This window comes from Cynocephalus volans, chromosome 9, assembly GCF_027409185.1.
Source record: "Cynocephalus volans isolate mCynVol1 chromosome 9, mCynVol1.pri, whole genome shotgun sequence".
In the NCBI taxonomy this organism is placed as follows: domain Eukaryota; kingdom Metazoa; phylum Chordata; class Mammalia; order Dermoptera; family Cynocephalidae; genus Cynocephalus; species Cynocephalus volans.
This window is the reverse complement of record NC_084468.1, coordinates 123,311,601-123,326,854: the sequence shown is the minus strand read 5'-3', so window position 1 is coordinate 123,326,854 and position 15,254 is coordinate 123,311,601.

Here is a 15,254-nt window from a genome sequence, read left to right as displayed (position 1 = left end):
GCAGCAGTCCTGCAGAATATTGCTCCCCTTTCAGAGACGGGAGCATTTTGCTCTGCAACCCTGGGTGTGAAAAACCAAGCTATTGAGAAGACATTTGCCCTGGCACTGGCAGGGCACAGGGTAAAGGTTACAGTCCAACAAGCCTCCAGCAGAAACTGCCTGGCACCCAGCACCAGGAATGTCCCATAGAAGCTCAAAGACAATGACAAAAGAAGGTAAGGAAAATAAAGATCAGTGTCCAGTGTAGTGTAGAAAAAAGAGTACAGGCTTTGAGCTAGTGATCTAAGCTCATATCCCTGTGTAGAGCTGGGCAAGGAGCTAAGCTTTCCTGGACAGGTTTTTTCAAAAGGAAATAATAATACTGACCTTAAAGGGTTCATCTGATGAGTAAATGTAATAATGTGAGGGAAGCGAATAGCACAGAACCTGGCATGTGGCAGGTCATCCTGTCCATTCTCTCTGCCACACCCCATACAGCCTCTGACCCTGCATGGGTACAGAAGAGACTAGAACTATTTGTTGCAAAGGCCATATTACAAAGCAGCAGATGATCTTAGAATACCATTATAATTTCTGAGACTGCACAGATTTCCCAGAAGAATGGAAACAGAGTATTTGAATTGCTTCAAAATGGCTTTTTACAGTAATAGAAGGTCTCAACCTGAGTTGTCTAAAGTTTACATAAGGCTTAGGAGAGGATAAAATAAGCAGAATCTAGAGACTGGTGAGAGGAAATAGAAATCCTCATTCTTGACAACTCCCAGCACATGCAGCCCCCCCACACACACACATAGGGGCTCACACACAAACACACACACACCCACGCACACTCATAGACACTCCCACACACTAACGCACACTCGCATACTCACACCTTCACACTCATGCACACTCAAAACACACATCCACACACCAACACAGCTCATGCACACACTCATGCTCTATAGACATACATGTTACAAAAGAGGATTTGTAAGCTGAACGTTTAGACCTCAGAACACATATTTTCACAGAAATAATATAAATGGTGGCCATGCTTCCAGGTCACCACACATTAAACAAAATGTTAACCCTTGAGTTAGGTAACATACTGCATATTGACGATTGAGCAACATCAACAAAAAGGAACCAATGCTATTGGTTTGTCTCTTTCATCTAATCATTGCTAATGTCTTAAACTGAATAGTATTTTGAATCAACTGCCTTAAAACAGTGTTGTTGGCATGAACTCCCTGCCCTGGTCCCTGTGCGCCATGCTGAGAGCCGGACTCATGAACTCACTGGGACCAGAGCAGCAAGAGACAGGACAGCCCCGGAGCCCAGAGGGCTGAGGCGTTCTGCATGGGCCTGGGGCTGCCGGAAGAGCATCCGTGTGACGGGGGCCTCTGATGTCCACCCCTGCCAGCTCCCAAATCCAGTCAACAGGAGGCACTGTGCCAGACCCCATGCCAAACACTGTACAGAATTATTTCAACTAATCTGCACTATTCAACAATGAATTACATATTTTATTCCCATTTTTCAGATGGAGAAACTGAGGCTCAGAGGTTAGTGTCTGGCTCCAGGTCAGTACAGCCCAGTCCTGCTGCCCCTCAAGCCTTTGCTCTTAAAGTTGGCTGTACATTGGAATCACATGGGACCATTAAAAATATGGACACCTAGATTTCCCCAACACAGAACTTCTGGTTTACTTGGCTCAGATTCAGCCTGGGCAGCTGAACTTTTTTAAAGCTCCCCAGATGATTCTAATGCACAGCTGGATGGAAAACCACTGTCTTTACCAATATTTCTCAGTGTAGTCCCCATCACCCACTACCATCACCTGAGGTGATACAAACGCGCAGACCCCTGGGCCTCATTCAGGATCCATCGTTACACACCAGCTAAGCACACATGATCTTATGTAACTCGCACAATACTCGCATGAGGTTGTAAATTACTCCCACCTTACAGATAAAGAAGCTGACATCCAGAGAGCTTCCAGAGCTTGCCTATTTACTCCATTTCACTCCCACCCAAAGACGGAAGGTCAGGGCAGAGGGTTGGGAGACGAACAAGCTCATGGGAAGCCAAAGTGACCACCAGCGGAACCTGGGAAGGAGGAGGAAAGGGTATGGAAGGTTCCACAGTAGCAGGAAGGGAGAGATGAGGCCAGGAGGAACAGGATCCATCAGGAGTACAGCTCGGGAGGAAGGCTATGGAATGCCAGGTTTCCACTGGAGGAATTCATGGGGTGCCTGGGTCGGGGAGGGAAATCTGAGGCTGAGGGGAGGGAGGCTGCCAGGCACCAGCAGAGGTAGGAGGAGCTGGAGCCCGCCTCCAGCTGAGGGGCCACCAGTGTTTGTCACCAACTGGCTTCGTGTGCATCTAGACCAGGGTTCTCACATTAGAATAGCCAAGGACATTTTTTAAAATAAACACCGATTTAACTGAGAAATCTCTTGGATTTTGAGCCACCAGGATGGCCAACTACTGCTTCAGAGAACTTACTGAGATTTCTATGCACCAAAGGAGAGAGTTTACTTCCTCTGAACCTAAAACATAGCATTTCCCTCTAATTTCTCATTAAGGTTTAAATGTGGTTTTTCTCACTTGCAGTGCTCCATTCCTTCATTAGGCACCCTGTGAAGACGGTAAGAAATCTACCACACGGACGGTGCGGAGAGATCGGACAACCTAGAAAGAAGGAGGTACTGTGGTTTCCCGTGGCGTCTCCCTGGGGCTTGTTAAGACCAAAGGGAAAGGGCAAGCTCTTGATGAGAAAACACAGAAGGTTGGCAGATAAAGAACAAACTGTTAAACGCAGCTCTTATTCACTTTGAAATGTGGTTCTAACCCTGCATCTGGGCTGACGTGCCAGACAACAGTAATTACAACTCAGCACAAGTCTGTTATAACATGACTCATGAAAACACCGATCTGACTAGTCACAGGCCAGGTCATGGCCTGCAGAGAAAGAGACATAACACAACCAAGCAAGAAACATAGCAGCCCCAAACAGGAAAACCCGTGTACCACGCAAGGCAGGAGGGCTGACTGCTTTGTTCAGCTGCCTTAGCAAGACGATGCAGACCCCAAAGATGGATGCCTGGTTTTCTTTTCTTTTCTTTTTCTTTTTGTTTATCCCTCCTGCTTTCCCTTTGATTGTGCATGGTTCTCACCTTTGTTTCTGGGACTCTGGCGGCAAAGAATCCTCGGAATTTCAGTCTCTGGCAGTTCCCAGCCAAACATGTCTGGGACAGGAATTCCAGACAAAACAGCTTCAATTGCCCTTCTGCACCCCCTATCCCACCCCCTCCAGGAGCCCATTTCCCATTCTCCTCTCAGATTTCATCCCTAATTTGCAGTAGGAAGATTCTGAACAGCCACACGTTCAGAGCTGGGAGCTATGGTTTAAACTGTCCTTTCTGTCAAGATAACTTATGTTTTGTCAGACCACTAGGGGGAGTCGATCCCAGAGTTACCGGACCCCCAGGGATTCGACACCACTGGGAGGTCGCTGTAGCTTCAAGACAAGCCACCCTCTGGGGTCTAACTTCCTCCTCCAGCTATCCAGAGATCCCTAAGGATGTGCATCAGCAAAACTCGAACAAGTCAGCTAACAAAAACTGTCTGCCGAAATCATTTCTAAACAATGCCTATAAAAATTCAGTTTTTCAGAGATCAGCATATTGCTCATTTCCAGCAGGAGTTCTGTGACAATTGCTCGAAACCACAGATGCTCAAATGTAAAAATATGAGGATTTAACCCCTAGTCCTGACCCACTCAAAACTAGGCATAAGCCAAACACAGACTCTACCCCGGAGACTTAACATTCCTTGGAGAAAGGGTCCAGAAAAGAACACTTCAAATTTGATGTGTGGGGTGAGAACAGGCAACAGCAGTCCCATCTGGTAATCACAGTACCAAGGGGGATATCCCATTTTTTGACAAATATTTCGAGGAATCAGACCATACCTCAGACTTCAATTTGAGCCTTCAATATACCCCTGGCTTCTGGAGTGGTTTGGTTAAGTTTAAAAGAAAAATAGTTTTCAGCACAATATTTTGCATAAATTTGTTGGAAAGGAGCTGGTCAGAGAGCTGGGCAGTGTCTGGAGAAAGTTTCAGGATCAGGCAGACAGTTCAGTTGGTAAAACGTAAGAGAACTGGGCCTTTACTCACACTGGAATGAGAGTCCTGCTTTGCAGAGACAGAAGAAAATCTAAAGCAATTAAAGGAAGGAACCAGAAAATATTCTCAAGAACACATATAAGTAGTATTTGTTCATTCATTCATTCACTTATTCATTCTCAAAGGCATTGAGTTCCTACCTCATGCCATGTTCTGTGCTGAGTGCTGGGACCCAGCCATGCTCTTGTGGGGCTTGCAGAGAAGTGAGGACCAAACATTAACAAGCCATCACAAAGCTAATTAATTCATGACTAGTGTGATGATTGCTGTCGAAGAGAAGTCCCAGGGGCCATGATAGGCAGAGTCAAAGGATCCTGAACAGATTCCAGTGTGGCTTTTACACAGAGACCCAGGAGAGAGCAGAATCTGGTGAGCCAGGGCTGCCCACACAGGCCAGTGCTACATATGCTCAGTTTTTAACAGAAGTTCTCAGCCTGGGATGATTTTGCTCCGTGGGAACATTTTTGTCACAACTGGAGAAAGGAGTACTACTGGCATCTAGTGGGAGGTCAGAGATGCTGTTAAATATCCTATGTTGCACAGGACAGCCCCTACAACAAAGAATCATCTCGCTCAAAGTGTCAGTAGTGCTGAGGTTGAGAAGCCCTGTTTTATAATGAGGATGTGAAGCCACTCATGGGTTTTAAGCTAGAAGTTTTCCTGATGAGATTTGTTTCAAAAAGATCGGTCCAACATCAGTGTGGACTGATGGGGCAGTATCACGAGTGTAGATATGAAGGGATCTGTCAGGAGAGTAGATTGCAGCCTAGGCAAGAGAAGGTGTGGCCTGGCCAAGGGGAGGTCCGTGTGGATGGAGAAAAGTGAATGGGCGAGAAAGGTTTGAAAAACAAATCAGTCAGACATGGGGACTGATTGTCTGTGGAGGGTCTCTTAGCCCACGCTTCCTAAAGCAGCAGAGCCAGAAGCAAGGCTTAACTGCTGATGACTCGCTTGGACAGTGCAGTACCCGGGCAGCAGAGTGAGGGGGAGCAGAGCGTGTCCTCATGGGCCGCTGCTGCAGATGAGCCAGGGCCAGACACAGCTGGTCACTGAGCAGCCCCTCGGGAGATCCTCGGACAGGCTGTATGGAGAAACCACACCTCAGCATGTCACCTTCTAATAAGGTCTCCCTGCTCGGTGTGGCTTAGACAATGGAACAGAACCAAGTTCAGCTCAACAAAGCAGAAACTTTATTCCGTGATCAGGGAATGGAGAGGTGTGAGCCCATGCTCTAGAAAGACCACTCTCCCCGAGGGAGTTGGCAAGGGGAGATTTCTGGGATGAGGCTCCAGGGTGGTGACCACATCGCTTTGTTTGGGGGAAAGGGGCCGTGACTCCCAGGAGCATGGCTTACATCCTGTGCTTCCCTTCTTTGGTCAAGGGTATCCAATTCCTCCCACCCTCCCACCATGGGGAGGAGATTTTAGCATAGTAATGTATTATAACGAGGGTATAATGAACAAAATGTTAGCTAAAGGTTAATTTTGGAGGCCACCTTGGTCCTAGACGGTTTTAGCTGGTTTTAGCAGGTGACTGGTCCCGTCCTTAACAGTCTGCTGCAGCTGGAGGTCTCAAGACCGACCATGTCTGTTAGTTCCTGCAAGCAAGCATATTTCAAAAGAGGAAAGTTACTGCAAGTAAGCATGTTCCAAAAGAGAAAAACTGCAGCTCCAGTCACATCTCATGGCCTCTAGACGAGTACATTTCATAGTGACACGAACAGTCCACAGCAGGTAGGAAAGGAGGGGGAATTTATCCCATCTCCTGTTGGTCAGTTTCCCCCTGTGGCAGTTTTGAAACATGTTCCCAAATTATTTGATGTCTCCTCCATCATGAGGTGGGGACCCTGTCCTCTCTTGTGAATCTGATCACCCACAGAATGCAGTGAAGTGAGACAGTAAGGCTTCCAAGGTAAGGGCACGCAAGGCATCTTCTGCTTTTCTCACTGGGCCACTCACACTTGGAGCCCTCCGCTGCCATGTAAGAAGAAGTCATCTACCCGAAGGCCGCCATGCTGGGAGATAGCCCAGGCCCCATAGAGAGCCCACGTGTAGAGGCTGTGGTCAACACTCCAGCTATGGTCACCACCAACAGCCATCATGAACTGCCAGACCTGAGTGAAGATGCGTTCTGGTGATTCTAGCCAAAACCACTGAGTCACTCCTAGACACTGAGTCTCCCAGCTGAAGCCTCAGACATCGAGGAGCAGAGACAAGCCAGTGCCACTGCACCCTACTGACCCACATAATCCAGGGGCTTAACTAAACAGTTTTAAACCCCTAAACTTTAGGGCAATTTGTCACACTTGAGTGGTCACTGGAACCACCTCATTGCAAGTTACGAACTCAGCCTCCTGCATTGCGTCATTTGGCTCCTTTGACCTCACCCTGTGCTCTGTGGTCTGACTTCAGACAGGAGCCTAGGACACCAGGACTGTGGTCACCAGGAGAGTACTCTGGTGGCAGAATCGCAGAGGCCCCAGAGGAAATCAGTCGGCCACAGTGGAGCCAACGTGGAGCATGTGGTGGAGGATTTGGGGGAGAGGTGAGGCCAAGGAAATTGGACACAGTGCACTAGATGTGTCTGACAAAGAGGAGAGGTAAAGGAAAAGGCGTTAATGAGTTCCACGTTTCTGGTTTCTGGCTTTAGCAACTGGTTGATGAATGATAGTGCAATTTGCTAAGACAAGAATTAAACCAAAGGAGGGGGTTTGTTTTGAAGAATCCATTACAGATGGCAAGGAGTGGAAGCCCAGGTCACCAAAGATGGCCAAGTTCATCAATCTTAAGACCTCAGGGCTCCAAGAAGGCAAAAGGGTCTGACCCTGACTCTTCTTTCCTGTGTGATGAACATTTTACAGGTGTTAGGCTGGGACTCTTGACCGGCTGAATTATGCATTTCAAGAACAGTGTGTTAAAGGAGACAGAAGTGGCCCCCAGGAAAGAGCATGGCATCTGCAAGAGCTGCCATATATGAGCACATGCTCTATCCTTCAATGCTGGCAGGAGAGATACCATCAGATTTATTAAAAAAAAAAAAAAAAATCTAAGGGGAAAATGCTTTTGTTGTTTTCCGGTATGTTGGAATCCTCTAACTCTCCTCTTTCTCCTCCCTTTTACCTTTAACCCAAATTGTAAATGTTCTTCATATGCACAATGTTAGTCTACTTTGCATTATTTAGATAATTGGTGCCTTTGAATCACGTTCTTGTCAATGTTGCTGTAGTTCACTGACTCATATTCCCAGGCCTAGAGAGGATCTTAAAAATTAATAACATAAAGCAGTCACCTATGCCTGGATGCCTAAAGTGGTGGGGAGCTCACCACATCCTGTTCCTGATCATAGGTCGGTGGGGTCCTCTTCTGAGACAAGAACTCAAGCGCAGGCCTACGACACTAGCTCTGATTCCTGCAGATGACCATTTAAGGGCAGGGCCTGGGTGGTCTCCTAGTCCCAGCACAGACCGCACAATTCCCTCAATTCCCACCCTCCTGTTATCCCAACACACAGGTTCTTCCAACCCCCGCTCACCTTCCATATTCCGGCTAATTTCAAAAATACAGTGTCCATAACAGTAAAATTTTTTGATCAGTTACAAAACGACATAAGAAAGAAACAAAAATACAAGGATGAATGAAGATGGGAAGGAGAGATGAATCATTTACTGAGACACCATGTTCCAGGTACTGTACTATTCTGGATGCTTTTATCTGAATGAATCCTCACAAAATCCTGTTTGTATTAGTGACCCGTAATTTTTACACAAAGAAACTGAGGCACAAAGAAATTAACTTGCTCAAGATTGTACAGCTAGTAAGATTCAGAGCCAGAGTCTACTTTTGACTCCAGTCCAGTGCTCTTTGCACTGCTGTGCCTTCCCCGGAGTCTTTCTATCCATCCTTCTATGACTCCTTACAGAAGAGAAGTTTTGAGTAGACCCTGCTGGGTGTGCACGAGAACCACTGTACCTCTCCCTGATCGCCACCAGATGGCGCAAGAAGAGGCTAAAACCGTGTTGTTTTTTATCAGTGCACTTGGCTAGACAGGCGTGGGGGAGAACAGCTGCAAGGAGAACGTCAAAACAGAGCTCTATTTAGGAAAGTGAAGCCTTCTGCCTGCCCCTGTCTCCCACCGGGATCCTTGGTAGGCTCTCGGCAGACTATAAATGAATTAGCTTTTTTCTTCCTTCCCCATCCCACTGCTAACCCACATCTCTGATGCTATTTTCTCTCCATCCCTGACACAAGGACACTAGTCCCACCCACAACAAAGAATAGTGTGTCCTGAAGAGAGAGGGCAGCAGGCAAGCTGGGTGGTAGAGAGAATCAAAGCCTGCAATGCTTTCCTGTAGTAACTGGAGGGCCAAGCATATGCCTTCCTGCTGTTTACCCAACACACAAACGCACACACATCCTGACATACCCACATATCACAACATACACACAACACACATGTGCTAATCTAAGGATGTCTCTTAGACTGCTCAAGCCGCCATAATAAAGCACCACATACTGGGTGGCTTAAACAGCAAAAATCTATTTTCTCACGCTTCCAGAAGTTGGAAGTCCAAGATCAAGGTGTTGGCAAGTTTGGTTTCTTCTGAGGCCTCTTTCCTTGGCTAGTAGATAGTCATCATCTTGCTGTGTCCTCACATGGTCTTTCCTCTGTGCCTCCCTGATGTCTCTCTGTGTGTTCTCTCATAAGCACTCCAGTCAGATTGCATTAGAACCCACTCTAACAGCCTCGTTTTAACTTCATCATCTCTTTAGAGACCTAATCTCCAAATGCAGTCATATTCTGAAGCACTGGGGTCAGGGCTTCAACATATGAATTTGGAGGTGGGGGCACAACTCAGCCCATAACAGAACCTAATTGCTTATTTTTTAAATCCTAAATAGCTGGCAGAATTTTGTGCTTTATGAAGATGTTTGACCCCAAGATGTCACAGAAGTCCTAGGTTACAATATGCTCACTGTTTGACCAATTTCATCAATTGTGTGATGTTAAGGGTAAATATGGCTGGAACAATCCAAGTAATTGTTAAATGACCCATCCAAGGGCCTCACTTGGTTGCCCTGATAGATCTGGTTTGGGGTCTCTGCTAATGAACTGGCCAGAACATCACCAGTGTCTATTTCTCTGTGAAAAGCTCTATTTCCTCTTTTCTCTCTCCTGTGAATGTCCTCCAAAATAGAATATTTCTAGAGGTCATTGAACTCCCTCATTCTATGAGGTCTTCCTACCCATAACATGGTGCTTAGATGACTGCCTGGATCTACCTAATATACCCTGGATAAAGGTAGAGGGAGCAGAATTGTCCTCAGGTTGAAAGTTTAGGGCAGAGGGTCTGTTCAACCTGGCAGTGTCCCAGGCCAGCCTACATAGTGCCTCATGTAGAAAAAAGTTATTTAAAATTAAGAAATCCCAAAGAAGTAGTCCCTTCCCAGAAGAAAAATTGTAGAGGAGAGATAAGGAAATGCCGAGTAAGAGAATAAATAAGGCAGCTCCTGTTTGAGAGTGGCCAACAGGACCTGAGGTTTGGGGTCTGGCTTCCTCCAAGCTGAGGAGCGATCATGCATTTAATTTGAATATCTGTGGATCTCCAGCACCTGTTTTTTTCCCAAATCACTCTGCTATCAACTGAGAGGGCAAATGAGCACTAGTGTGCTGACCTAAGTAATTCTCAACCCCCTCCCTACTTGGCCCTCTCAAGGGCAGCTTGCTCCCTTCAAGACATATGATTTCTGTATTTGAATGTTATGCCATGGTCAAGTAAAGTCATATGATGCTGGAGTGGGGCCACTATTGAGTACAGATGATCCTTGATTTACTACAGGGTTACATCCTTATAAACCCCTCATAAGTTGAAAATACCGTGAGTAGAAAAGGCATTTAACACATCTGACCTACTGAACATCATAGCTTGGCTTGGCCTACCTTGAATGTGCTCAAGACACCTACATTAGCCTACAGCTGGGCAAAACCATCTAATGCAAAGCCTATTTTATAACAAATTGTTGAATATCTCATGTAATTTATTGAATATGATACAGAGAAGTCCCTCAGTATCCATGGGGGATTGATTTCAGGACCCCCACAGATACCAAAATCCAGGGTGCTCAAGTCCTTGATATAGAATGGCATAGAACAGTGGGCACTCTGTATCCATGGGTTCTGCATCCATGGATTCAATCAACTACTGGTGGAAAATACTGGGTTTTCGTTTGTTTGCCCTCATGATCCCATGACACTGGGAGCTGCAGATCGCTGCCAGCCCAGCATCACAAGAGAATATCATACTGCATATTGCTAGTCCAGGAAGAAATCAAAATTCAAAGTATGGTTTCTATTGAATGCACGTTGCTGTCACACCATCACAAAGTCAAAAAATCGTAGGTCAAACCATCATAAGTCAGGGACCGTCTATATCACTCCATAGTGTGAGTCCATCGTCCTATGACTGTACTTCCAAAAGTTCATGAAAAAATAGAAATGAAAGATAGTATGAGTCTTTCCATGAACTTTTTGATGACCCCTTGTATAATTGTGAGTTGCGATACTTTTACCACTGCTTTGGGGGCAGGTAGAGACAAATAGTGGGGGCCACTTCCCTGAAAACTCTCCTTAATGGTGGGAATTTGTCTGACCTGTTTCGAAGTTTTAGTAACGCTATGAGATTTTGATTAAACAGTTCAAAATACGTATATTGAAGGGCTACGTTGCATCGGCACTGTGCTCAGTGCTGGAAATACAAAGGTAACAGTCTGCTGTAGAAGACAGGAACATAATTAAATTCAATACAGTAAAGCAAGTGCAATAGTAAGAGTATGTATGGGGAACAGAACCAGTCCAAAGAGGAAGTAGTTCATTCCTTGTGGAAAGGTCAGAGTGGGCTTTACAGAGTAGGTGACCCACGAACAAGGGTTTTTGAAGGATGAGTAAGAGTTCACCACACAGAAAAGAGAGTTACAGAGAAAGTTCCAGAAAGAGCACAAGGCATGAAACAAAAGCACAGTGGTGTGAAACAGCATAGTGTGTTTCTGGAACACTGCAAACATTCTGGTAAGGCTGGAGCATGAAATGTGAGTAAAGGAGGAATGTAGGATGAGTCTATGAGGACAGATCATCTAAAGGAGCTTCAGGCATGCTCATGCAAGGAGTTAGCACCAAAAAAAAAGTCTTTGAACAATTCTGAAAGTCTTTGAATGGTTTTAAGCAGGCGTGTGACATAGTAAGGTGGACATATTAGAAAATGTACTCTGACAGCCCAGGGGAGGGACAGTGGCTACTGCCATTGTCCTAGTGAGATCCGACAAGGCCAGTGGCAATAAGCAGGGAAAGGAGAGGATGCATTTAACAAATATCTGGGAGGGGCTCACTGTGTCGGGGAGAGAGAGGGGTAGAGACATGATTTCTTACTTTTTGCTAGAGTGACTGAGAAGATGGTGGTGATCAATGCAGAGAATATAAGAAGGGTGTCCATTGGGAGTGAGAAGATGAAATGAGATATATTCTGACCATGCTGTGTTTGCCAATCAAATGGAAATGTCAATAGACCTCAATATATGAGTGGTCTAGAGCTTGGGGAAAATATCAGGATGGGTGAAAGATGTAGGAACAATCAGTATAAACCATTTGTAATGATGATATATCCCAGGAGGTGTGAGAAGAGAGCAGAAGTTACTGCTATGAGAAGCAACAAAATGTAAGGGTTCAGTCCCCAGGATGGGAGAAAATGTTTGCAAATTGTATATGTGATAAGGGATTAATATCCAGACTATATAATATCCTACAACTCAACAATATAAAAATGAACAATGCAATTCTAAAAATGGGCAAAGGACTTGAATAGATATTTCTCCAAAGAAGATATACAAATAGCAAGCAAGCACATGTATCTTATTCATTTGGGCTGCTATAACAAATACTATAGGCTGAGCAGTTTTTAAACATCTGAAAGTTATTTCTCACAGTTCTGGAGGCTGGGAAGCCCAAGATCAACATGCTGGTAGTTTTAGTGTCTGGTGAGGGCTGTCTTCTGGTTCAAAGAAGGTGCCTTCTCTCTAAGTCCTCACATGGTGGAGGGGCAGACAAGCTCCCTCGGGCCTCTTTATAAAGGCATGAATCCCATTCCTCGGGGTTCTACCTCATGACCTAATTGCTCCCTAAAGGTCCCACCTCTTAATATCACCATACTGGGTATTAGGTTTCACTGTATGAATTTGGGGGACACAGACATTAAAACCATAGCAACATTAGAGGATGCTCAACATCACTAGTCATCAAGAAAATACAAATCAAAGCCCCAATGAGATACAACTTCACGCTCTCTGGGATAGCTGTAATATTAAAATATGAAAAATAACAAGTGTTGGTGAAGATATGGGAAAATTGGAACCTTCATACACTGCTGGTGGGAATGGAAAATGGTGCAGCTGCTGTGGAAAACAATTTGGTGGGTCCTCAGAAAACTAAACATAGAATTACCATATGACCTTTTGGTGATAGATATGCTAACTATTCTGATTATATCATTATATAAGATATGCATGTATTGAAACAACAAACTGTACCCCATAAACAGGTACAACAAAAAAAAATATTTTTTTAAAAAAGTATTACCATATGACCTAGCAATTCCACTCCTAGGTAGGTACACAAAGGTATTGAAAGCAGGGACTGAAAGAGATACTTGTACGCCAATGTTCGTGGCAGCATTATTCACAATAGCCAAAAGGTAGAAACAACCCAAATGTTTACTGATGCAAGAATGGATAAACAAAATGTGGCATATTCATACAATGGAATATTCTTCAGCATTAAAAAGAAATGAAATTCTGATACAAGCTGCAACATGTATGATCCTCGAAAACATTACACTAAGTGAAATAAACCAGTCACAAAAGGACAAATATTATATGATTCCACTTATATGCATTATCTGGAATAGGCAAATTCACAGGGACAAAAAAATAGAATAGGGGTTCCAGGGGCTGACTGGGGTGCTGGGGAATGGAAAGGTATTGCTTAATGGTTACAGCGTTTCAGTTTGGGGGGATGAAAAAGTTCTGGAGATAGGTAGTGGTGATAATTGCACATCATGTGAATATATTTAATGCCACTGAATTGTGCACTTAAAATGTTTAAAATGGCAAATTCAATGTTATATACATTTACCACAGTTTTTAAAAAATTAATAATGTGATAATAAATATGTCACAAATATGTGATAAATTAATATACCAAAAACCATAGAATTGTGTGCTTGAAATGGGTGAAGAGTATGGTTTGCAAATGGTGTAGTATCTCAATAAAGCTGTTTTAAAAAATGTAAAACAGAAGAAGATTCCAACAAAGAGGACACAGAAGGGCTGGCTAGGGCAGTAGGAGCAAAGCCAGAGGAGTAGGACATCAGGGAGCTAAAGGAGGAAAGTTTCAAGGAGGAAATGGTCCGCAGTGGCAAGTGCCACCAGTGAGAATAAGCAAGGTGTTCACACACTATAACTGTTGAGAAATTACTCAAATATTGAAACTTCAAAGGGTAGGAAGAAGTCTTCCCTCTCCCCTGCAGAACTCTGACTGACGCAGGGTAAGAATGGAGGCCAAGTAACAAAAAGGAAGGACTAAGCCACTCCTTGGCCTCTCTTTCCCCAAATCTATTCCTCACCCTTTCCCTGTTCTGCCCTGTATCACAGGGGACCGACCGATGTGGGCTGTGTTTCCCAGGCTCCAGCCTTCCAGCTTGGTTTAGCCACTGGGAAGCCCTAGTGAGAGCTAGGAGGGCAGGAGGAAAAAAGCCAAGGAATTTCTCCCTCTCCTTCTGCCTTGGACAGCATCTCTGGCTCTGTCTGCCTCTCTCCCCTGCCTCTAGCTCTCTCCGAACATGCCCACCATGGTTTCAGCTGTCATCCAGTGACTTTGGTCCTGGGCTCTGGTGGTGCTGTCTCTCTTTGTCTCTCCACCCTAAGGGTGGGAGCAGCTTCAAGCTGTTATATCTTTGGGCTGTCCCACCAGCCCCCGTTTGACTTCTCATCCGTCACTTACCTAAGAAATATCCTGCATTACATCCCCACTGCTTGAGACACTTCAAGTCGTTTCTTTCTGCCTGCTTGGACTCAGACTGACACAGCCCACTGGAAGTTTGAGTTCATAAATTTGAAGTGAGACCAATCAGGATGGCGTGTGACTGTTCCCAGTGGCATTCAGTTCTTCAGGAGCAGGCAGGGAGTCAGATTATCTAGGACTGGAGTTTTACCAGGAAATTTTGCAGGAAGGGAAGAAGCTGAAGTGAAGAATGGCCAAGGACACTCGGCCGACTAGGAGATAAGTGAGGTTATGGAAGGGTGAGCAGCAATGCACAGATGAGAAAGTCAGAGGGTTAGGATCCATGTGTGGTCGGTTGTTGTTAGAACGGGCAGGCTGCAGGGAGTGAGCGGAAAGGATCTGTAAGGGTAATCAGGGATTAGGATGCTTGAAAGCAAAATTTTGGAAGAGATGCGGCAATTAGTGATGACAAAATATATAGTGTGCCCATGGGAGTGAGTGGCTGAGACAGGCTGGAAGACAGGCTCGATGGAAAGTAGGAGGTGAAGGGACTGAGAGGCCGAGGGGCTGAATGGATTATCTGCAGGGATCTTGAAAGGCCAGTACAACCCTAAGACTTCTACAGGACTGAGTCTCTCATGCCTCTCTTAAATCCTGGAGAATGGGGACCGTGCTTCTCCTCTCCTCTTCTCCATCTGCTGTCCTCTCCCCAACCATTACCCTCCATAAACGGCCACACTTATCCTCCGTTCCACATGCTCCATTAGCACAAAGCTGTTACAAGTAACAGACATTTAACAGATACTTGCAGGTAAAAGAGGAGACCACAGCAGAGTGTAAATCTAGAAATTTAACTTAAAACTGAATGTGACACACAATGTCCTGGAGTCCTTAACAGGAATTACTCTAGGACCATTTTTCCCTTAGGTCCCCACCTCTACCAGCTGTGTTCAGGTCACCTTTTTCTTTAGAGACTCTTCATCTTTCTTCCCGTCTAGGACATCTAATCCCCCAGTTCCCCCTCGCAGGCCTCCAG